We start from the raw sequence: 24423 nt of genomic DNA, 5'->3' as shown, positions 1-24423 counted from the left end.
TTCCATAACCTACAACCACATTTCTATAGTGATTTTGTTACCCTTAGCCCAACATAATGTGAATATCATTTTGACATTTTCAAGTTGGATATATATATATACACACTTCTTTCACTATCCCCTTATATTTCTTACATTGAGATAATATGTATGTATGTACATTCACGTGTGCACACACACAACATTAACTATAAGAATTTCTTATATTTTAAGTTATATTTGATGTATATATTGGAAATATGTTTGAGAATGATTTCATATCTCTAGGAGTCATAGTGTAGATTCTAGGTTTTAGGATATCTTAGTCAAATTTCTCTAATCAACAAGCCCTTATATCACCATTCTTTTTGTATCTCTCTAGCTCACACTCTTTGTCTCACCCAAGCTCTAGAGCTAAATTATTTTTTATCATTCTCATTCTCTCCCCTCACTATCTCACTCTCCTCCTTCCTCTCTAACTTTTTGTATCTCACTCTCTACTCTAGCATTCTATCTTTAAATCGCATAACCTCTCAAACCTATTCAGATTTCAATTATCACCAATTATATCTCCCTCCTCCTCTCTCTCAACATCTCTATTTGTCCATCTATTTCTACTCCCTACCCCCCTCCCCCTGGCCCCGCCCCCTAACTTTCTCTCTTTATCTCCTCTCTTACTATCTTTATGTCTTATATCTCTCTCTTCACCATAATTACTAGATTACCTTTGAGCATATTATATACTTTTAATGCTTACCTAATTAGTTTAGCATTTTAGTTCAACATGTGGAAACTAAATTCAATATGACAAATAAATTTAAAATAATCAAAATTTATTATTTGCAAAATAATGTTTCCTAAATCTCAGTTTTGTGTGTTTTCTATAAATTGTTTATAATGGCAATGCGCCCTAATATCTTGAAAATAATTTTTGGGATTTTAATTTAATCAATTGGTTCACTTGGAAGATGAGTGGGAAGATACATTTTTATGTGTTTGGTTCTTCAAATTGGAATTGGAATATGGAGCTCGGTGATGCAACCTCAACACATCTCAATAGTGGAGCTTTTCAGCAACACAAGAAAAGAAGCTCTACAACATCTCCGAAGAGATGAGGGATTTCACCCAATTCGACTCATATACAAGGACAAGGGAAATGCCATAGATATCAAGAAAAAAAAATTCTACACATCTCTGAATTTGTTGCAGATCATGATCTTCAACACTCTCTTTAATCCCAACAATCTGACTTTGGATGGATTCAACCATTCTATCTATGAGCTTATGAGATTTGGTGGAAAGCCCAATTTAGTGGATTTTTCCCATTTTTGCAATTCGTGGACCCACAAGGCATATGTTGTCATATGTTTGAGTCATTTTGAACTGATGTACGCTTCTCTTTATTTGTTCCTACATATAGAAAAGACTCACCTCTAGAAGTGAAAGCCTCATGCAAAACAATTTCATGAACAATTTTCTAGAAGTTATACTAAATTCTAGAAGCCAAGATTTCACACCCACTCATATTTAACCCTTGATAGTTGTATGTACTAAAATTATCTTATCAAATACTTGGTATATATTTGATGCACTAGTTTAATTGTCTGTACCAGTGAACACGTGGAGTTACAAAGGGTGAATAGTGAAAACTAAAATGATATAAAAAAAAATAGGTAAACATTGTTTTGTACTAATGGGCAGACTCCAAAAAGTCATTTTGAGCAACTCCACAAAAAGGAAAACCATGTTTTGATTTCCAATTCCTAGCTCGGAGAGAGAAGATTGGATATCTAATTTTGAAGTAAAATTAGAAGTTTAAAATTCTAATTCCATTTTTCATTTTTTGAAAAAAACAAAAAAATTCATATCCAAATTTTGCAACTATCAATTCCACTCATCTTCCACCAACCAAAAGGACCCTAAGTGTCTTCAAGTGAATAAATACAAAAACCAACATGTAGTATCTTTCATTGTACAATTTTTACTACTATTTATAAAGGTATTTCATCATCCTTAGCACTACTAGAATTAACGGGGTGTCTAATACTCTACCCATTGTTAATAACAGTGGCATAACTTATGATATCTAAAGGAACAACCAAGCCAAAGTTGGATGTCTTACTCCATCTATCACCAAAAAAATACCATGTGGATGTTATGTCATGGACAAGGAACCAAATTGATTATATGGTGGCATAGTAAATCATAAAGATACAAAATCTAAATAAAGGTCACCCTATTTGGAGATATGAATTGGTCATAACTACAAAGTATTTATTTCAAGTATTATTTTCTTTTACACAAATGTTAATCATAAATGGAATGTTGTACAAAATGTTACATTTTAATTCTATAATTCTCAATAATCTTCTTGATATTTTTAACTAGTTCATCCCATTGGAATCTTGCCTTCCTCCTCAGCTCCCCAATCCCCCTCTCTAAATGTGACAACAAAAAGTGGTGTCAAACAATGTAAAGTTTTACTAGCATACATTTTTCTATCATACCAACTACAACCATTAACTTATATTTACAAGTTAGTTGGGGTACCATCTATCCTTTTCTACACAAATGTTAACCTCTCTCTCTCTCTCTCTCTCTCTCTCTCTCTCTCTCTCTCTCTCTCTCTCTCTCTCTCTCTCTCTCTCTCTCACTCATTTGTTAATGTTGTAACTTAGGTCGACCTCCTCAAATGACATGAATTCTTCATAAAATAAATAAAACATAATTCAACACAAACATCCATGACTTTTGCCTAGACAACAAAAGACTATATATAGGAAACAACAATTTAGATTCAAGAAATTATTACTATAGGAGATAAAGGGCAGCAAGTCAAACATCTTTGTAGCAGATTAATTGTATTCATTATTTTGTCTTGGAATTGGTAAAATTGTAATCAAACTCCTATCATTTGATAAATATAATTAGATCATGACATTGTTGTTGGGTATTTCATCTCCAAGGAGGTTTTCCCAAGGTAATATTGTGTTATGTGTTGCATGTCTTATTTATTTTGTTCTTAACTTTCAATCTTATTGCTAAAATTAACACGATATCAAAGTTTGGTTTGAGTTAGGAGTAATCAAATTGAGAGTAGTTGTCCATTTTTGTTAGCTATTTTTTTCTACTCCATTCAAGATGTTGCATTGTCTCAAAGGTTGAAGATAGGTTGGATGGTGCTTCCAACTTCACCTCATGGAGATTCTAACTTATGATGGAATTGACTTGCAGATTTTGTAAATAGAAAATCTATCGATCCTAAAGATGAAGATAAAAAAATTCAATGGGAGAAGAAATACTGTCAAGCTCAATAGATTTGGGTTGATTTTGTAAAGGACCACATTGAACCTATCATCTCCAATTTGAAGATTGCAAATCAAATGTTTAGAGCCTTGGTGGAGATGTATGAAATCAACAACATGAGTTAGACTCTAGCCTTGAAGTAGTACCTCCATAACATCAAGATGGACAAAGGAGAGACTATCATAGCATGCCTCATGATAACTTATAATTTGAGAGACCAACTCCCATCTATTGGAAATGTTGTTGATGATAAAGACTCAACCATATTAGCCCTCAATAGTCTTCCAACATCTAAGGAATCCTACATACAAGGGATAAGTGCAAGATAAATACTCCCTAAGTTTGATCTTTTAACAGGAGATTACACTGAAGAAGAATCAAGCCTAGTCCCAAGAGATACTATAAAAAACTCACATTGAGAAGATAACTATGTTCTTACTACTCAGTCCAACATGAAGAAAGGAAGATATTGAAAGAAGAAGAATTTCAAGATCAACAAAGATCAAAGGTTTGATTTTGCTCTTGATTTAAAGAGGAGGGAGGAACTTTCTCACATCAAGTGCTTCAAATGTGACAATTATGATCACTATGCAAGGAACTATCCATCTCTTGCAAAGAAACAAGAAGCAAATCTAAATGAACTCTCAAACCAAAAGAATGTTGAAAAAATCCTCTTCATTTCAGCCTTGTCAAGCAATGTTCCTAAGGAGTATCAAGACATATCACTGTCTATTACGAGTGTCTGTTTGATTTGGTAGAGGAGTCCAACCTACACATGATCATTGGATAATTGTGCCCTATTTTGTAAGAGGTTTTGGTGCTACTTCCCTTAACTTAGGTTATGGAATTTCTCTCCACCTTAATGATATCTTGTTCATGTTGGGAATCAAGAGGAACCTTATCTCCATATCATCCCTAGATGATCAAGGTTATCGAATTGACTCTTCTGAAGGAAGAGTACTTGGATGGTCGAAGAAATATAGCATCAAATTTTATTGTGTCATTGGGAATCAATATGATAGCCTATAAAAGCTTTCAACTCGTACAGTTTGAGCTTTTCTTCATTAGCTCACTGAATTAAGCGAGTTGTGGCATAGAAGACTCGGGCATCTTGACTTCTAAGCTCTTCCTACACTAGAGAAGATAATCAAAGTTACACCTAAACTTAGTCATATTAATGAAGGTACATGTAAAGGTTGTGTTGTGGGTAAAAATAGTAAAAAGCCATTTTCATCAAAGTAAAAGTAGGGCAAAGGAGAAATTAACTGTTGTGCATTCTTATTTATGTGGGCCTGTGTATGTTGCCTCTCAAGTGATTTTTATTATTATGTAATCTTCATTGATGACTTCTCTAGAAAAGCATGGACCTATCTCCTAAAATCAAAAGAATTTAATGAAGTCCTAGGTAGATTTTAAGAGTTTTAGGCATTGGCTAAAAACTTTTCTAGGAAAATAATTAAGGTGTTAAGATCTAACAATGGAGGTGTTCATACACCTCGGGTAGTTTTCATGATTTTTGTGTTGAGGTAGGGATCGAGAGGGAGTTTTGCATTTGGGATATCATGTCTAGATCCAAAGGAAGTGTCAAGGATCGTAAAAGCACTTCTAGAATGTGCTTCAATTTGAGATCTGCTATGATTTAACATGGACCTATCTCTTGAAATCAAAAGAATTTGATGAAGTCCTAGGTAGATTTTAAGAGTTTTAGGCATTGGTTGAAAACTTTTCTAGGAAAAGAATTAAAGTGTTAAGATCTAACAATGGAGATGAATACACCTCGGGTAGTTTTCATGATTTTTGTGTTGAGGTAGGGATCAAGAGGGAGTTTTATGTTTAGGATATCATGTTAGATCCAAAGGAAGTGTCAAGGATCATAAAAGCACTTTTGGAATGTGCTTCAATTTGAGATCTGCTATGATTTCCTAGTGTAGCAAGAAACAATCTACAATGGCATTAAGTATTGCAGAGGCATAATGTATTGTACCATGTATGGATACTCAAGAAGCAATACGACTTCAAAAACTCATTACAAGATTTTTTGGACAATCTTGGAACCTTCAATTACTCTTAGTGATAACCAAAGCTATGAGAAACTCTATATCAGTCTAGTGGAAATTTAAGATCACTTTATGGCACAAAGGAATGCTATTCATATGAAGTATATCAACACTAAGGAGCAAACAAAAGATGTTCTCACTAAGTCTCTTTCTCAAGTAAAGTTCACACACTTCCAAGAGAAGCTTAGAATTGTGGAGAATGAAGATTTGACTACAAGGGGGTCTCAACATTAATCCTACATTGAGATATATTGTCCACCCTCTATGATTAGGTATGGTAAAACCACCCTTGTTGAGTAGGAAATGTGGTAAGGCATTCTTCTCTGAGAGAAGTTTGAGGTGCAAGCCTCATTGCTCACCATATTGAGTAGGTATGGTGGAAACACACTCTTGGAGTAGGCGAGGTCGTAATGCACTCTTGTATGGGAGAAATATGAGGTGCTATCCTTTAGTGTCCACCCTCTACGAGTAGGTATGGTGAAACTACCCTTTACGAGTAGGTATGGTGGAACCACCCTCTACAAGTAAGTATGGTAGAACCACTCTCTATGAGTAGGGAATGTGGTGATACACTCTTCTCTGGGAGAAGTTTGAGGTGTAAGACTTTTCCATCCTCTACAAGTAGGCATGATGGATCCACCCTCTAGAAGAAGGTATGGTGGACGTTATGGAAGAAATTTCATGATGTGCATGTTCATCCTCTAGGAGTAGCTATAGTAAACATCATGTTAAAATGACAATAAACACTTATGTTCCTTTTTATTTTTTACTTTCATGAAGTATCCATGATAGACCCACCCTCTCAGAGTAACCATGGTGGATATCACTACATAATTCAGATATCGAGAAGGATGCCTCGTAGCTAATGTTAAAGTAACTGAGATCGTTTCTACAAATGTACTTTCATTGCCATTGTAATTGATGATTTCCAACTACAGATTTGAATCTCATATATGTATAATATGAGAGGAGACATGTCTCTATAGTTAATCACCATTTAGTTTATAAATAACTATATGCATAACTCATCTTTAATATATAATATTAACATATTAACCATATATGTAATATAATCTAATATTATTATATTATTATATAATAATATATAATGCATAATATATATAATACATATTATATTATATATATTATATATATAAGATATGTAATGCATAATATATAATATATATTATATTACATATATTATATATTATATATATAAGAATCAGCAATAACAATTTATCTAAAAAAGATAGATTAGTATATCAGATAAGCATCATTTACTTCTACTGATGCTAAAACATTAACACTCCCTCTTTAGCAAGGGAGAGGTAATACACCATTAGAACTTTAGTATAGAATACCTGATTGCTTGATCTTCATACATTGAAACATATATAAGTCAGATAACAAAAATCACCATGTTATGAACACTATCATAAAGTATACTATGATCTCTAATTGTTTGAAACAATATCTAGAGTAAACACAATGGAAATGTTACCTGTGATCTCTAATTGCCCGAAGCAATGTCTAGAGATGTCCATAGTGATAACATAAAATTTCATGGTCTCTAATTGCTTAAAGCAATGTCTAGAGATGTCCATGAAAATTTTTTACTCATGATCTCTAATTGCCCGAAGCAATGTCTAGAGATGTCCATGATAGGAACATGAGTTCGTTATCTATGATCTCTAATTGCCTAAAGTAATGTCTAGAGATGTCCATAATAATAACATAAGATTTCATTATCTCTAATTGCTTGAAGCAATGTCTAGAGATGTCCATGAAAATTTGATGCTCATGATCTCTAATTACTTGAAGCAATGTCTAGAGATGTCCATGAACATTATTACTCATGATCTCTAATTGCTTGAAGCAATGTTTAGAAATGTCCATGGTAACAAGCCTATGATTTACAAGATCATCACCTTGTAAATAATTACCTTCTAAATAAATATGTCCATGAAAGATTGTCACCTTTCATTACATATATGATGCGACTAAACAACAATAGAAGCATAAACTCACATGAATTGAAATTTTTTAATTCAATATTCAATATTACAAATCATACCAAGTTTTTTCTCTTTAGAACTTCTCCTCATAGAGATGATATCATCCACAAAGGATTGCATCTCAAAAATTTCTCCCTTTAAACATCAATCCTGGGAAGTTGGTTCCTCTTGTTACTTCCTCAGGAACTCTTTTTTCCCAAGGATGCCTATCAAACTCATCACTCCCTCATGATATGCATAGGAGTAGGCCCATCAACATCATGCAATCACCCATATGGATTTCTAGACTCCCTCTAAGTATCAATCTTCTAAGCTCTAGCATTGTCTTCGAAGAAGTGTGATACTCCCTCTTAATGTAGAAGAATTACATAATCTCAATCATCAAAGATACTTGCATCAAGAGCCACACTTTATCCATCTTGATCATCAGGGTCTTTGGAACTACTCTCATTAGATTTAGTCTGCACAATATTTGGTAGTATATTTGAAGTACCAACCTTCTTTTCCTGTAAGAATATTCTCAAACATAAAGGAAAAGATCAAAGAAAATGACCCTTATAGTATGTATAGAATTACAAATAAATGAATAGATAAATGTAAAAGATACAAGTACTCATCTGTCCATGAGGATCATGGAATATCTCCTTTTCTAAGAATGGTTCAAGTGGGAATGAAACATTACCTATTATTCCCCCCACAATGTAAAGTTACCACTCGTATATCATTGAACACTTTCGCATCACATCAAATTTGAATACTTCTTTCTAAATTCCAACTTGCACTTTCATATCATGTGCACAAGGGGTAGGTTCATTAAGATCACATAGTTGAATGAATTATAGTCCTCGTTACTGTTACAATTTATTGATCATTGAAGACTCCATCACAACATGGTTTACTCCCTCTAAATCAATATGATCGAGATCACCAGAGATTCACTTAATCATATCATTTTCTGCTCCCTCTCTTTCAAAGTTGCCTAATATATCAACCTCCCTCTTTTTCCCTGAAATAAAATTCTCAAAGGAAAAGGATCAAGGGACATAGCTTATATGTATAGAAATATAGGTAAGAAAGATATTTCTTAGTATATAATAATCGAAAAATAATTTTCTCTTGTAATCAAAGGATAATATCTTAGAGACAATACTTGATTCACTTTCATATATTTTCTTTATTTCCATATATACATATTTCCTTATCAAAATAAATATGAAATCAAAAGACATATATATCCATTACTAGAGATCACATATTTAGGTTTATATTATCTCACCATACTATACAAATTAAAATGAATGGTCATAATGATAATAATCAAAATTAATATTATTATTCTAATAACAATTATATGTCCCTTTAACTAATTACATATATACATATATTCAATTTTCTATAGATATACTTTAATCGATATTTTCAACATATTATTATTTTCTATGGAATCAATATAATATTTCCTAGCTGTAACTTAGGATGTATGTATTGTCCATATACCCTTATAAATTTCATGATTGATGTCATTATTCATAATGACTAGCTTTATATATATACATTTCATATAAAGAATTTATTATCACAAATATTCTCATTTTATTTCAATAAATAAAATCATTTATATTTGTATTCAACTTGATAATAAAATATCATTAAATGAATATCGAAGATAAACATAATATAACATTATCTTAAAAATAATACCAAACAATAATCCATAACTTTAAGTAATAGACACATTCTAATCTATATTATTCCCATATCACTACTATATACATATTTAATAATCTTAAGTAACATAATATGTAGTGCCTGCACCTAGTTCGCATTTTTGTTATCATTGTCAAATTCTTTTAGGTTGATTTTATGCATTGATTAGTTTAGAGATATTGGATTTACAATATTATGATATTATTTCATGTCTTGAATTACAAATGCATCGGTTATTATTGCTTAGTTGATTTCATTCATGTGTTGTTAATGGTATTTTGATGATCCTAGTTAGTAAATGTGGTTTCTTTCATAAAAATGTTAACATGATGTCTTTAATGATGATTATGTTGTATTGATAGAGATGCATTATTATATGTACGCATTTGATATTAGACTTATGATTTTTACGATACTTACCCCATACTTGCATGTGTATGGTGCGCGTGTTTATTTTATCTTTCTGTCTGACGTGTTTGATGTGGTTAAGGGAGGGAGTCGTAGTCACCTGCTAGTCGGGATCTACACGATGAACCACTCCCCGCCATTGTCTATTTAGTTCAGATATATTATATACATATACATGCTCGTCTTTTATGCAGGATGCAGGTACCGGGCATCGACTTCCCTGAATTGCCAGGATGAGCGTGCCCTATTACAAATACTCAAATGGTGAGAATGGGAAGATAATGATTAGGTCCAATCCTAGCCATAAGCCTATAATACTTGTCCTGCAAGGAGGACTCGTAACAGACTGTCTACCCTTTTTAAACCCGTGAGTATTTTGTGCGTATGTTGTTTTGTGAGTCTTTGATGAATTTCTATTAATTAAGTCTAATTAATAGATTAAATTAATAATTTAATTTAATGGAGAATTATTATGATATTATGAATATTTAATTATATTTAATTAATTGAGAAATTAATTAAATATAAAGAATTGAATTGGAAGATAAAAGTTTTAAGATTAAATTTAGAACATGATAATATTTATTTAATTTAATAATAATATATTTAGAGTTCATTTTTAAATAAATGCTAAATATTATTGTTATTTAAGTTAATAAATATTTATCAAATTAAACGTTCAAAATATATTAAAAAAGGAAAAGATATTAATTTATGGAAAAGATTTAAGTTCGCATGAATGAATTTTAAATATAAGAGATTAATTTAAAAGATAAAAAACATGTGAACTTAATAAAGATATTCTAAGAAAGTGTGCATGAGATTTTAAAAGGTTATTAAATTAATTTAAAGTAAAGTAAAGTGGAAAGTTAAATAAAGAGATTTAATAATCCATTTAACGTGCATGAAAATATGAAAGATAAGATAAATAAAGGTTGATTTTAGAGTTAACGAAAGGGGATCAAGAGACCTCTCGGGTAAACGCACAATTAGTGCCCCGATTATAGGAAGAGAACTCCTTATCAAAATTTGAGGGTTCATTTTTCAAGGGAGATTTTTGAGAGACAAGTTTTCAGACATAGGTTTCAGGGAACACACTTTTGGAAAGGGGAACAAAGAAATCTTTGGAAGCTTTGAAGGGTTTGGATTAGCAAGGGTTTCACCAGATTGTTAGCATCAGATCAAGGTAGGGATTGTAGAAATATTTTTGGATCTCTGTCTTCTTCGTGCTTGTTGAAATTGATTTCTCAAATTCCGTTGTATGAATCTTGCCACCCTTCGTTCTACATCTTTTGCTTTTTGATTCCATCTGTGAATCCGGATTGAAAAACTATTTAAATAACCTCGTTCTGCAATTGAAAGAAATTGGAAATAAATCGGGATCTGGGCTTTTGAGTTAAATTGGAATTTAGAAATTTAAAATTAGAAAGGGTTTGTTTGTGGAAATGAAAATCTTGGGATTGAAAATTCGAAGGGTTCGATTTATTGTTCCTATTAGACTAAAATTTCAATCTTTTAATATATATATATATATATATATATATATGTTTGCATTTTTTTTTTAACTGTGATCATAGAGGGAGAGTATTGTGTTAAACGATATATATCTATATATTAGAAAGAAAGTATGTAATAAACTTTTTATAAATATAAATTTTATATTATAAACAAATCTTTTTATAAAAAAAAAAAAGAAGGGAAACGATTTACAAAATTTTATAAAAAAAATTTAATTTAAAAAAATAATAATAATATTAAATGGGGTTGGGTTATAACCCCCCCCCCCCCCGTACCTGCTACCGGCTTTAATAAGCTGCGGCAGCCGGTACCTCTGCTGCCGCAGGCAGCAGTTGTACTGTTGCTGCATGCAGCAGGGTACCCTGCTGCCGCAGGAAACAGGTCGGCGGGCCTTTAATCACGCAACAATATTATAAATATATATATATATATATATATAATTTTTAAAAAGGTATTAAATATTTTTATAAGAATTTTTATTAATCGATTATATATTTAATATAATTATTAATAAATTTCTTTTATAATTATATTAAATTCAACAAAATTTTAATTAATGAATTTGATTAATAAACGTTATTAAAATTTATTTATTTTTATAATTAATTAATTAGTATTGTTATTGGTATTATCTAGTTAATAATTAATTAAATATTATTAGAATGGTTTTGCTTAAAATATATATGTATTAATTAAATTAGTTAAAATCTTTTTTAACTAAGGTTAATTAATATAAGAAAGTTATTTGAATCAAGTATTGAACTTATTTAAATTATCGATAATAACGACTTTAATAAATTGAGAATCTTATTCACTTAACGTTCATTGAAATGCAAATTGAAAACGTTATTTTTGACTCTATTATGTCTTTTCAAATCAAACTCAACTATAAAACTATATTGTTTTGCTTGTATGGTCTATGCTTTTGGATTTTGGTGTTGATTAGATGTCGACCAGTCTAGGATGTACACCAGAGGTTTTGTGAGATTTCTTGGATACTATTATGTGGCTAGATGTTATGATGATTCTTGTGATTCAAATTGGAGTTTTATACTTATGAGATTTGTTTTGTGAGCATTTATATGTATTTGGATTTAGTTTGATCCATCTTGTTATCAGGTTGCCTGTTAAGGAACCGAGTTTGATCTTTATGGGTGTTGTGGTATGGGACACAACTGTATTTTTATGTGCTTAGGAGAGGTTGTCTAGGTACGTGACTTGGGAGTGGCTTGCATAGGGGTCCGGGACCCAAAGTGGTCAGTACCAGGGTAACCTAATGCAATTTATGTAATAAGTGATAATCTAGTAATTAAAATTTATGGGGGGAAAACACACTAAAAAGATAAATTAGAGATATTTGATCTACCCATGCCTTTAGTGCTTGTATAGACTAAGGATGGGAATGAGATGAGTGCCTCGTCTTCTTGAGAGGGCTTTCTAGTTTTCCATATGTGTGATGTTGAGGGTCCGGGGTTCAAAGTAACCAGTCCTGGGTAACTCAACGCTTGAGGGTCCGGGGTCTCTTAAGAGATCAATCCAGAGTAACTCAAGCAGCCATGTGATGACACTCCCTAGTATGTAGCCTAAGTCTCCTCTCTAGTTTTTGTGTATCTCTGGTGGTGTACTTATTGTTGGATGTGGTGTACTTATTGTTGGTGGTGTATCTATTGTCGGATGTGTTTATTATGGTTATTTACTATCATTGGTGATGATTGGTGATTCATGGATGTTGTACTTTTGACATGTGGCTTTTGACTTGAGGTGATTATCTTTCGTTGACTTTATCTTATGATCTTGGTATTTGGTTTATACTTGGTTTGTGTATGATGTTTGGTTATGTGGTGTCAGTATTGGATTGAGTGTTCTTTCTTTGGATTATTTTATCTTCTTGAGTAGTATGTGTTACCTTTGAGGTAGTTTTGGCTATTAGGGGTACCTTGCCTAGGAATGTTTTATGTTTGATAGCCGTATGTGGATCGTTCATTATCTTCCCTGCACGGTGGGAGTGGAAGCCTGACTAGGTAACCACGCGGTCGGGAGGTAGTGCCTTCTTACCATTTGGGTCCCCTTCACATTGCCAGCTGTTGGATGTTCGTTGCACAAGATGTACCTTTATCATTCTTATTTCTTATCTTACAGACTTCTTTTCAGATGATGTATATATGTTATCGTGTATTCTATTGTACAGTATCTATTTTCACATACCCTGCGACATGTGCAGTGGATGTTATTTAGTGGATGTACATTCATTGTATTAGTATACTTATGCATTTGCTTATGCGATTATGTATTTGTTATTTCTTTATGTTCATGAGACATTGTACTTAAAACTTAAACTAATTAATTTAAAATAATTAAATGTGACTCAACGTATAGGAACTCTTGACGAATTGAAACTGTACCTATATTTGCATATGTGTATGTGTTGTGTATGTTCATATTGCTTCCGCATTAATGTTATCTTGATGTTGTTTAAACTTTAAAAAAAAAATAGTTTAGTAAACATTATAACACGTTAGGTTTATTTCTCTTGGGTTCCCGAGCGGGGCGTTACATAATACTTATCTCTACCTTCCATAATGGTTTTCAGGGAAGATGAACAAGAGCTTCTTCATTCTCTAAAACTTTGCACCAGAATCTAGGCCTTAGATTATTCCATCAACTTAGGGCTATTAGAATGCATTGGGCAAACACATTATTATCCTCCATGTTTCAATGCCCTCATGATTCATAATTTAATGTTGGATTCCAAATGTTAATCGTATCATTAATCATGCCATAACACATAGGTGCCCATCACCTTGAACTTCCAAACTTATTTTAGGAAGATACCTTCACAATGAAATCCTTGATATCTTCATGATGAGTACCAGAGATGATGAACCCCAAGTCATTGCTCCAATGTGTCAAAATGCCATTGGTTCAAGCATTATTTGCACTCAGGGTGATTCTGGACATCATCCATCTATTAAGAGTCGCAATATTTATGTGGTCGGAGTAGGGATGTGTAATGTCCATGTAGACCAAATGAGAGTGTACCCCTCCTTGGTGGACTCGATGCTCTGATGTATCTCTTGGTCACATGGGACCTAATGTCTCAAGTTGGGTGTGACAGTATATGCGGATATTTCCTCGGTTGTCTTAGATGATGTGACCTATTGTAAATCAATTAACCAGTCATCGTTCATTGCTCACCTATGCACAAACATTAGTCACAAGTCTCGATTGGCATCATCTCCTTTTCTCCTCGTCACCCACAATCAATCTCCTTATAGGTACTTTCTGTGTTGGAAGGAAACAATTGAACGTGACTGACGGTGGGCGGTGTATACAACTGTGTTGAACTTCTCAATGATTTGAAGAATAATCATGTCTTTCGTTGAACAAAGATGATAGAGGCATGAGGATTGAATCTTCACAGGGTAAAAGAAAAAACCTATATCACCTTTTATAAAGGAAAAGTGATATCAGAATTTAAACTCTTCAACTTTAATGACATTGGCATTTGTGTTTAGAATTTGAAGATGATGTAAACTAATGAAATGTGTAACATTGGATGAAGTTTATGTCTATAATTATTATTATTTTTAATTGAGTGAAAATTTTATTTATTTTTGAATTTTTAAAGTCTATTTTTTTTTTTTTTTTAAATGCTGAAAATATAGAGTTTTTTTCCCGTCAAACAAATATATGCAAATGTTCATATTTTGGTCTGATTTTGGAATATGTTAGAGTTGACATGTATACCTAGTGCACCAAAAAAGCAAAATTGAAATTTGGCTAATATTTTTCAAGTCATAACTGATCAAAGTCAAAGTTATTAGAAATTGACAAATTTTTTCTCCCGTCAAACTTTTTCCATCAAATCTACATTTATTTATTTTTTAATTACATATTCTTGAAGAAGACTCTCTCCTCTAGTGCAGCATTAAATAATAATAACTTTTTAAAATGATTTACTATTTTTGAATAGACATCTTCCTGAATCTTAAAATACCTACTTGTAATATTTTCAAATTATAACATATTATCCATAATCAAAATAATAATAAAATTTATATGATCATAATCGTGACTCCGAGACCTACAAAAGTATATTTTTAGTTTTAAAAAAAACTTCAATTTAGTAAGTCAAATTGGCCTTCAAAGTGAGATGTTTACAGAAGTTCTTATTTTTGCTTATGTGCTTGCCACCTAGGATGCCACGTAAGGAGTTACGGCCGAAACTATTTCGGTCGTAACCCTTTCGGTCAAAATTGTAGTTTCGGCCATAACCCTTTCGGTCAAAATTGTTCCAGCCGAAACCCCCGTCGGTCGATTAAATCGCACGCAGTTAATGTGGTTGTGTCATATAAAATAAAGTTTATTTTTTCTTTTGTTTAAATAAATATACAAAAAAATGAAAATTGGAAGAGCATTTTCGGAAAACAACTAATTTTGAAGCCATTTTTAGCAACTATTTTGTAGATTTAATCAGAATTGCAAAGGATCGAATATTTTGAAGGTGTTTTTTCCCATCTACTTATTTTTATTTTTATGTATTCTATATTGAAGCATTAGTTGGTATTTAGTGAAATCTAAATTAATTTTTTTGTTTCTATAGATTAAAGTATTCAATGGGCAGTAAAAGGAAAAGATCAAGAAATATGATAGAACAAGAGGTGACAAAATGAAAGGTCATACAAAACGTAACCAAAACCAACCTACTGAAATTTTTGAACAGGATGAGATTCATGAAGAAAATGAAAGTAATGAAGAGGAAGAAATTGGTAGTTCTACTAATAGAGACAAATTAGAAGGCATAACAAATTTGATGGATTTGGATGAGGAACTACTTTTTAACCAAATTCCATCTAAAGATATGATAAATGATAACACTATTAAAAAGCATTGTCCGAACATGTGGGATGAATATTTCAAGGATAAAAATATATTTGGATAGGCACAATTATTTGTCAAGTTATTTAGGAGAAAAGATATGAGACCTGTTTTGGAGTTGTTGGGTGTTGATAACGGGAAAAGCCATGCGCATAATATTAATAAAATAATAGTTGAAAACTTGCAAAATGCTTATAAAAAAATTGACAAGACAACTCAAGGAGGTGATTTGACTAATGCACATAGAGCACTGATGACTACTATATCTAGTAGAAAATTGGCACATAGAAAACAAGTACATGCAATTTATGATGTACTACATATATCTAGAAGAACTGTCCAGAGATACATCAAGAGGAGAAATATGCTAGATGATAACATTGAGAATAACTGGGTGAATATTTGTAGAGTTCCTCAAAAAGACAAAATTTTTGAAGATGTAAAAAGACAAGTTGTTGAATTTTGGACCACACATTCTCGTGTTTCTTCCAACATACGTGATACTATACAAATTTAAGATCAAGAGATAGGGGCCAACATTGAACATGCAAAACGTTTCATAGATATAACTCAAAGTGTATTATTTCAAACATTCAAACAAGAATTTTCAAATGTCAAAATATGTCAGAGAATGTTTGAGAGTTTGCGTCCTTCCTTTGTATGCATAAATAAGATGCATGAAACTTTTTGTTTTCGAAATCATGTTGAATTTGGTCTACACTTGAAATCATATAAAAAAGTTATGGCAGTACTTGATCCTAATTTGGTCATCCCTAGCAGTACAACACAATTTGTGAAGTCCATATTATGTGATAAATTAGAAGATTCAGATGAATTCAAAGTGCAATGCATCAAAAATCAATGTGAAGATTGTGGAGATTTATGCAAATTTTCTGAAATGCAAATTGAGAATATTAATGAATCCACACTAGTTTCATGGATGAGATATGACTATGAGACATACCAAAATAAGATAGGAAATGAAACCAAAAAAATTGTATTGAAGGAGAGTGAATTGTGTTATGATGAGTTTATGACCAAGTTTTGTCCATTGATATATCCACATAGCCAACATTGTCATGGTGCACGATGGCAAGCTAAACAGTTTCATGATTCCAAAAATTATTTTCCACCTGGTTGTATACTTTTAGTTGTAGATTTTTCTAAGAATTATACATTTACACCTCAGCCAGAGCTTCAAGGGCAATATTATCATTTTGAACAAGTTACAATATTTGTGCAAGTGACCTATAGACATGCACAATTTGAGGTGGATCAAATAGAAAGGTTGGATGAAAATGAATGCATCATCATCAAAGAGGTTCATTTCTATATTAGTGATGATAGAGTTCATGATAGGAGTTATGTGGCTCATTGTTTTGCAATGTTCTCTGAAGATCTCATAAATCATGGAATAAATGTTTCTGAGCACTAGATTTGGTCTGATGGATGTGTAGGTTAGTATACACAAACTTACCTATTTATTTAACTTATATTTATTTGGACATGCCTATTTCGATTTGATACATGTACACAGATAATTGTAGATACTTATCATGTTTCATGTTCACGGGACAATTCAAATCTGCAAAATCATTTAATTGGATAGCAATGTAACATGCTAGAACCAATGTTAGGCTTTTATGAAATTTCTTTGAAAGTGGACACGGAAAAGGGGAGCATGATGGAACAGAAGCATGTATAAAACATGCGCTTCGACAACATGAACTTGCAAGTAAATATATGCATTTTTAATGTGCATGTTTAATACTAGAGTAGCATATATTTTAAATTATATAGATAGTATGTACATACAGGGAATAGGATAGAGAGCACAAATCAAATTGTTGAATGGTGCAAAGTTCATTTTACTACTCGAGATATTGAATACAATAAGCGTTACTTTTGGGAAGTGAAAGGTGAACTAAGTTATATTTATTTTTAATGTATTTTTCAAATCAAATTGAGTTTTTTTATTAAATATTTATTTTGAAATATGACAATTATTTTTTGTATTTGTAATAGATATAGATCGACCTAATCTTTACAATTGTCAAACAATTCCTAATATTAGAAGTTTACATCAAGTGATGACTATAGGAAACCATAAACCTCCAATAATTAAAGTAAGAGAGAAAACATGTTTTTGTGATGACTGCATTAAGGACAATCCAGTGAGTGCATGTGAAAATATTGTGAATGGATATGTTTCACATGGGGATTTGAAGGAGATAGTTAAAAAGCCTCCTTTTGAATATGCTAACATTGACATTTCATGATCCTATACATTCAGTTGATTATGAGCGCATTTCTGATTTAGTTATGATAGGTTTGTGTGCATATATACATATATATAAATTAATATCCATGTATATTCATTTTTAAATTAATTTATATTTTTATATACATGCAGGAGATATTTTTGCAATTCAAGCCTTACCAAATAATGCGGAAAATGTGGACTATTATCTTTTAAGATGCACAAAAGCAAAACACAAGTTGCTAGAAGGAACTATAGATGTTGATCAACAATCATATCCAATTGGATCAGTTGTTATTGAAGGAACATATTATCAACAAACAAGGGTAAATGATAGTGGTATTGAATTTATTGAATACAAGCCTGGAGAAAAGGTTTTACATTATAGTAACCATGTTATAGCAACCAAATTGCAATTTGAAGTAATACAAAGAAGAGAACGTTGTGGAAATCAAAAGTGGAAACTGTCTATTGAAGAACATGAAAAACTTCTAGAGATAATAAAAACTAGAGAGGATCCTAAAAATACATTGTTTGTGGAGCTCTAGTTTACCTATGTACTTATTGTGGAGCTCTAGTTCAGCTATGTCTATATAGCTCTTATACTTTCACATTTAATGTTGACGAGATATTTTTTTTATAAATTTGTATACATCAAATCATTTATCTTGGATACATGTGAAATTAGACATGTTTTGTTATTTTTATTTAAATTCGACATGGATATCTCATTTAAGACCGCCTCTTAGGACCTCCCCTTAAGACAACCTCTTAGGACCTCCGTTTAAGACCACCTGTTAGGACATCCCCTTAGTACCACCTTTTACCTGACCTCTCCTTAAGACAACCCCTTTAGTATTTGTATGTATTTATATACATTGTTTATGTTTTCTTACATATGATTGTTAATGTTGTTATGTATTTATGTACATATAATCTTTATATGTTCTTATATGATACATTCTTTATGTAACTTGTACTTAATCTTTATGTTCTTATATGTATTAACTTTTATTAATTAAATGTTCTAACATGCATTCTTTAGGTCATACTCTTTATATGTTCTTACATGTATATGTTATATTCTATGTTAAACATATTACATGTTATATTTTATTAATTAAATGTTGTTAATTATAGTTAATTAAGGCGTGTCATTAAATATAGTTAATTATACTTAGATTAAGACATGTCATTAAATTAGACCTCTATGAGTTTTCTCTCATTTAATCAGAAAGTCCATTTCAATTGGTATTTGTTACCTATCACATAAGCATTTTGATATTGATATTATTAGTATTTTTAGATTAAATTCCAAATCAACTTGTTTTGTTGCTCTTTCACAAAATTTAAATTTTGAAAATGATTTTTCCCACCTGTAAAGTCTCCATACAAAAGTTTCCCACACAAAAAGTTTGTGTTTTTCACTAAAAGTAGGAGCATTAAAAAACATTAGGTGATCTCAATTTGGAACAACTACTTTAGGAATTGGAATTGGAGAGGCAAGCCCACTCCAACCTCCCTCCACATGTTCATGATCAAGAGCCCAATTCTCCTTACCTTCACAAATTGAGAGAGCCCCATCAACCCACCATCATTTCCCTTCCATTGTTCAAGCCAACCAACCCACCTACTTTTCTTCTCATAGTGCGGAATGACCCAACATTGAATCAATTTACTTATACTGTGCTATTAAAACAATAAAACTCACTCAACCTGTGCTAAGTGACTTACCTCAATACTTTCAATACTTTAATTACCAATATGTCAGATTTACTTAAACTGAATGACTTAAAGTACTTCTGAAACCAACATGTTATGTTTGTATCTCCTATTAGTAAATTGGACTCGTTAGGAATATATTGTTTGAACGATATAAATGCATTCAATGTCACCAAACTTTACATTTATCTCTCTTTGAGATAGTTGGAACATTGTATTGTCTATTTTATGTAATTTATGATACCCACAATGATGTTACATGTAAGATTTTTGGGTAGGCTAACTGAGACAAGTTGGACCTAAATAATCATATTGTGTTCATATTAGAGAAGAAAGTTGATTTGTCCATGGTGAGTTGTGGGGTCTTACATATAGTTGCTTACAATTCAAAACAATGACAAGGGAGATGTTATAGGTACCTATCTCACTTAAAATTGAATGATTTACATTTATAGACACCGAGAGTTGTACATGTGGTGGAAGATGATTGGGTGGAGGTTGATTTTAGGGAAAGGAGGGCATGGGAATCCAATCTTGTGGGTAGTAAGTCCAATGATAAGCTACTCTGTCTGGTTTAGTCCACATACTTGCTTATGTAAGCATTTTGCATGTGAGATTCAAGAGGATACTTGATCCTTAGGCCTCTTTGATGTAGGGTTGAATCTGAAGTTGTATCTTTGTATTCTTAGGAGGTTGTTTTCAATGTGAGGGCTTAATTCAATCTAGTAGGTTAAATATAGTTAATTTTATAGTTAATTAAGACATGTCATTAAATATTATAGTTAATTAAGACATTAAATATGGTTAGATTAAATATAGTTAATTATAGTTAATTTTAAGGCATGTCATTAAATATAGTTAATTATACTTAGATTAAATACAGTTAATTATACTTAGATTAAGAAATTTCATTAAATATAGTTAATTATACTTAGATTAAGGCATTAAAAATAGTAACATATACAAAAAACATGAATATTGAACACATATACATCTACATTTAACATGAACATATGTATTTACATACATCTATGAAATAAAATATACATTCTTTATGTTTGTATAAAATCTAAGTTATGTTCTTATATGTATTAACTTTTATTGATAAAATGTTGTAACATGCATTCTTTAGGTCAGTCTTTATATGTTCTTATGTGTACATCTATATGTTATATTCTTACTTGTGCATTAATCTAGACATTCTTATAACATATTAAGTTTAGGATCTCCCCTTAAGACATGTCATTAAATATAGTTAATTATTGACTTAGATTTTAAGACATTAAAAACAATAACATATACATAAACATGATTAAATTGAAAACATACATGTCTACATTTAACATGAACATATTTACATACATCTATGAAATAAAATATACATTAATCTACATTCTTATGTATAATGTAGGATCTCCCCTTAGACATGTCATTAAATATAGTTAATTACACTTAGATTAAGACATTAAGATGAATAACATATACATGTAAACTTGAATACTAAAAACATGAATATAAAGCATTAAGATGAATAACATATACAAAAACATGAATAACACATACATAAACATAAAAGATTAAGACATTAAAAGATCAATAACATACATGTGTACATTAAAAGATAGATAACATACATGTACATATATCTGGAGAATAATGTACCCATATCAAATGTATAAAAATATCATGTATCAAATGTCTAGAAATTTAATTATAACTAAGTGTACACGTGTATGCAATAAAATCATGTATTAAATTATAACTAAGTGTACACATGTGTATGCAATAAAAGAATAAAATTCTTAACTAAATTAGATTTTGATTTAACTACAGCGTCAAACAATTTTTCTAAATTTCATATAAATGTAAAAGTGTTTCTAAGTTTCATATAAACATACATTTTACCTAATGTTTTTCTACATTTTTACCTAATTTTTTTTGCATTTTTTCACTAATGGTTTTTTACATTTTTACCTAATGTTTTTCTACATTTTTTAACTTATTTTTTTTTACATTTTTACCTAATGTTTTTCTACATTTTTAACTAATGTTTTTCTACATTTTTACCTAATGTTTTTCTACATTTTTTAACTAATTTTTTTTTACATTTTTGCCTAATGTTTTTCTACATTTTTAACTAATGTTTTTCTAAAAAACAATTTAAATATATTAAAAAATTAACAAATCTAACTATTTACTCATAAAATACGTAAAAAATAATTAATTTAAGTACCATTAACATTTACTAATCAAAAAACACATTTTTAAAAAAAAATTAATAGGGGAAAAAAACCCACTAACCTGTTACGGCCAAAACACCTAGACCGCTCTTCGAGAAGCTGGGAATCGTGAAAGTCAAAATGATAGCCGCAAAAGGTTTTTTGGCACTTTTATAAAAAGTTGAAGTTTTGGCCGAAACCCTTTCGGTCAGAACACTTCCGACAGAAATGGTACATGCCACGTTGGTGCGAGAAAATGCCACATATGTATGGCCAAAACTGTTTTGGCCAAAACCTTTACGGCTGAAACTGTTCCGGCCGAAACACCTGTTGATATCACCAAAGGTGACACAGGTTTGTGCTTCCACCCCACATGATGACGAATTTTGTACGTGCGTAAAGCTTTTCCTCTGTAGAGAAACATTTCATTTGGTGCATGGCCTTAATCAACTATCATTGTATTTTATTCCGATGAATACTTCCTCTATCACATCTTGACAAGGTTCCTTAATTGCCAAAGTCTTTATTCAGTACAAATAGATCCAAAAATTCTAGCATCATGTGTGGTTACTCTATAATTGAGTTGTGTGGAGTAGACATTGTTGTTTGGCGGAATTCAGGCAACCTCATCACTAAATGTTCTATCCTCATCAACATTGGATGAGCCAATGTGGAAATGAGCATATTATCATATTATAATGATTTATTTTATCTTCTTTATCCGAGCATTGATTGTCTTTCATCTTCCCAAATACACTCTCCCAGTATAATCCAATTCACTATTCGATTCATCTACAGTGAAAACACATGTTCGTAGCTTTTACGGTACTTACCCATTCATATGATATGATAGTCGCATCTAGCCTTTAATATCTCTATATAAGTTCTCTTCATTTTACATTCTTCAACCCCACACTCGGATTGGATGCCTTGTTCAACAGTTCATTTACAAATTTGCAACTTGCTCTGATACCATGTTAAAGTAATTGAGATCATTTCTGCAAATGTACTTTCATTGTCATTGTAATTGATGATTTCCAAATGCAGATTTGGATCTCATATATGTATAATATGAGAGGAAGAGACATGTCTCTATAGTTAATTACCATTTAGTTTATAAATAACTATATGCATAACTCATCTTTAATATATAATATTAACATATTAACCATATATGTAATATAATATAATATTATTATATTATTATATAATAATCTATAATGCATAATATATATAATACATATTATATTACATATATAATATATATTATATATAAGAATCAGCAATAACAATTTATCTGAAAAACATAGATTAGTATATCAGATAAGCATAATTTACTTCTAATGATAAAACATTAACAGCTAAGAGGGAGTGTTAATGTTGTAGCTTAGGCCAGCCTCCTCAAAGGGCTGTGATTTCTTCATAAAAGAGAAAAAAACACAAACATCTACAAATTATATCTAGACAACAACGGACTACATGCAGGAAGCAACAAATTAGATTCAAGAAATTGTTACTATAGTAGATAAAGGGCAACAAGTCGAATGTCTCTATAGAAGATAAATAGTATCAAATCTTTTCTGCATATTGTAGATTAATCGCATTCATTCTTCTGCCTTGTAGTTGACAAAATTGTAATTAGATTCCTATCATTTCAGAAATATAATCAGAGGACATTATTGTTGGGGTTTTCACGTCCGAGAGGGAGGTTTACCAGGGTAATATTGTGTTACTATGTTGTGTTGCATCTCTTATTTATTTTGTTCTTTACTTTCAGTCTGATTGCTAAAATTAATAAATTTGTTTATAGATTTTTTTGCATTTACATTTCAAACCAATCCATGATTCATCATTACGATAAAGAGAGGAAATATAATATTGATTGTAAACCACACTCTTTCTAATGAGCCATTTAAAGAATGCAAGATCTACAACCTTCCTCAATAGTTTGATCCTTAATATTTTTTAACAATTGGCTTTAAGAATATACTTTCCTCCCATGAAGTAGTGAAAATAGACACAAAAAAATTAGTCCATTGAAATGTGAAAAAATCATGTCTATTATACTACCCTTGATGGGAGGGAAATATGTTTCAAAACCAAAATTACTTTTTAGAAGTTTAGAAACCTCGCTTTCCTTAAATGCTTTGTTGTAAAGAACATAATTTGCAACCTATGTCACATATTTTACCTTTTTACCATCCCAATGATAGATCATGAATGTGTTAATAATGGATCATGAAATGAATTTTGAAACATAGATACTAAAATTGGTTCATGATTTTATCTAAAAGCCTTTTCAACTCATTCAATGGATTGTGACTAAAGTATGTCTGTTAGTACCATCCTTCATG

The 24423-nt window shown here is 31.1% G+C and overlaps 1 protein-coding gene across 7 annotated transcripts in view; it reads right to left on the bottom strand.

The window, feature by feature from the left end:
• LOC149569361 (uncharacterized) overlaps positions 1 to 24423 on the bottom strand; it is a 99805-nt gene that overhangs the window by 7648 nt on the left and 67734 nt on the right. The window lies entirely within an intron of this gene.

The sequence above is a fragment of the Cupressus sempervirens genome, chromosome 3 (assembly GCF_028749045.1).
Source record: "Cupressus sempervirens isolate cs-2001-9-10 chromosome 3, ASM2874904v1, whole genome shotgun sequence".
In the NCBI taxonomy this organism is placed as follows: Eukaryota; Viridiplantae; Streptophyta; class Pinopsida; order Cupressales; family Cupressaceae; genus Cupressus; species Cupressus sempervirens.
This window is presented reverse-complemented; position numbering and strand designations above follow the sequence as displayed.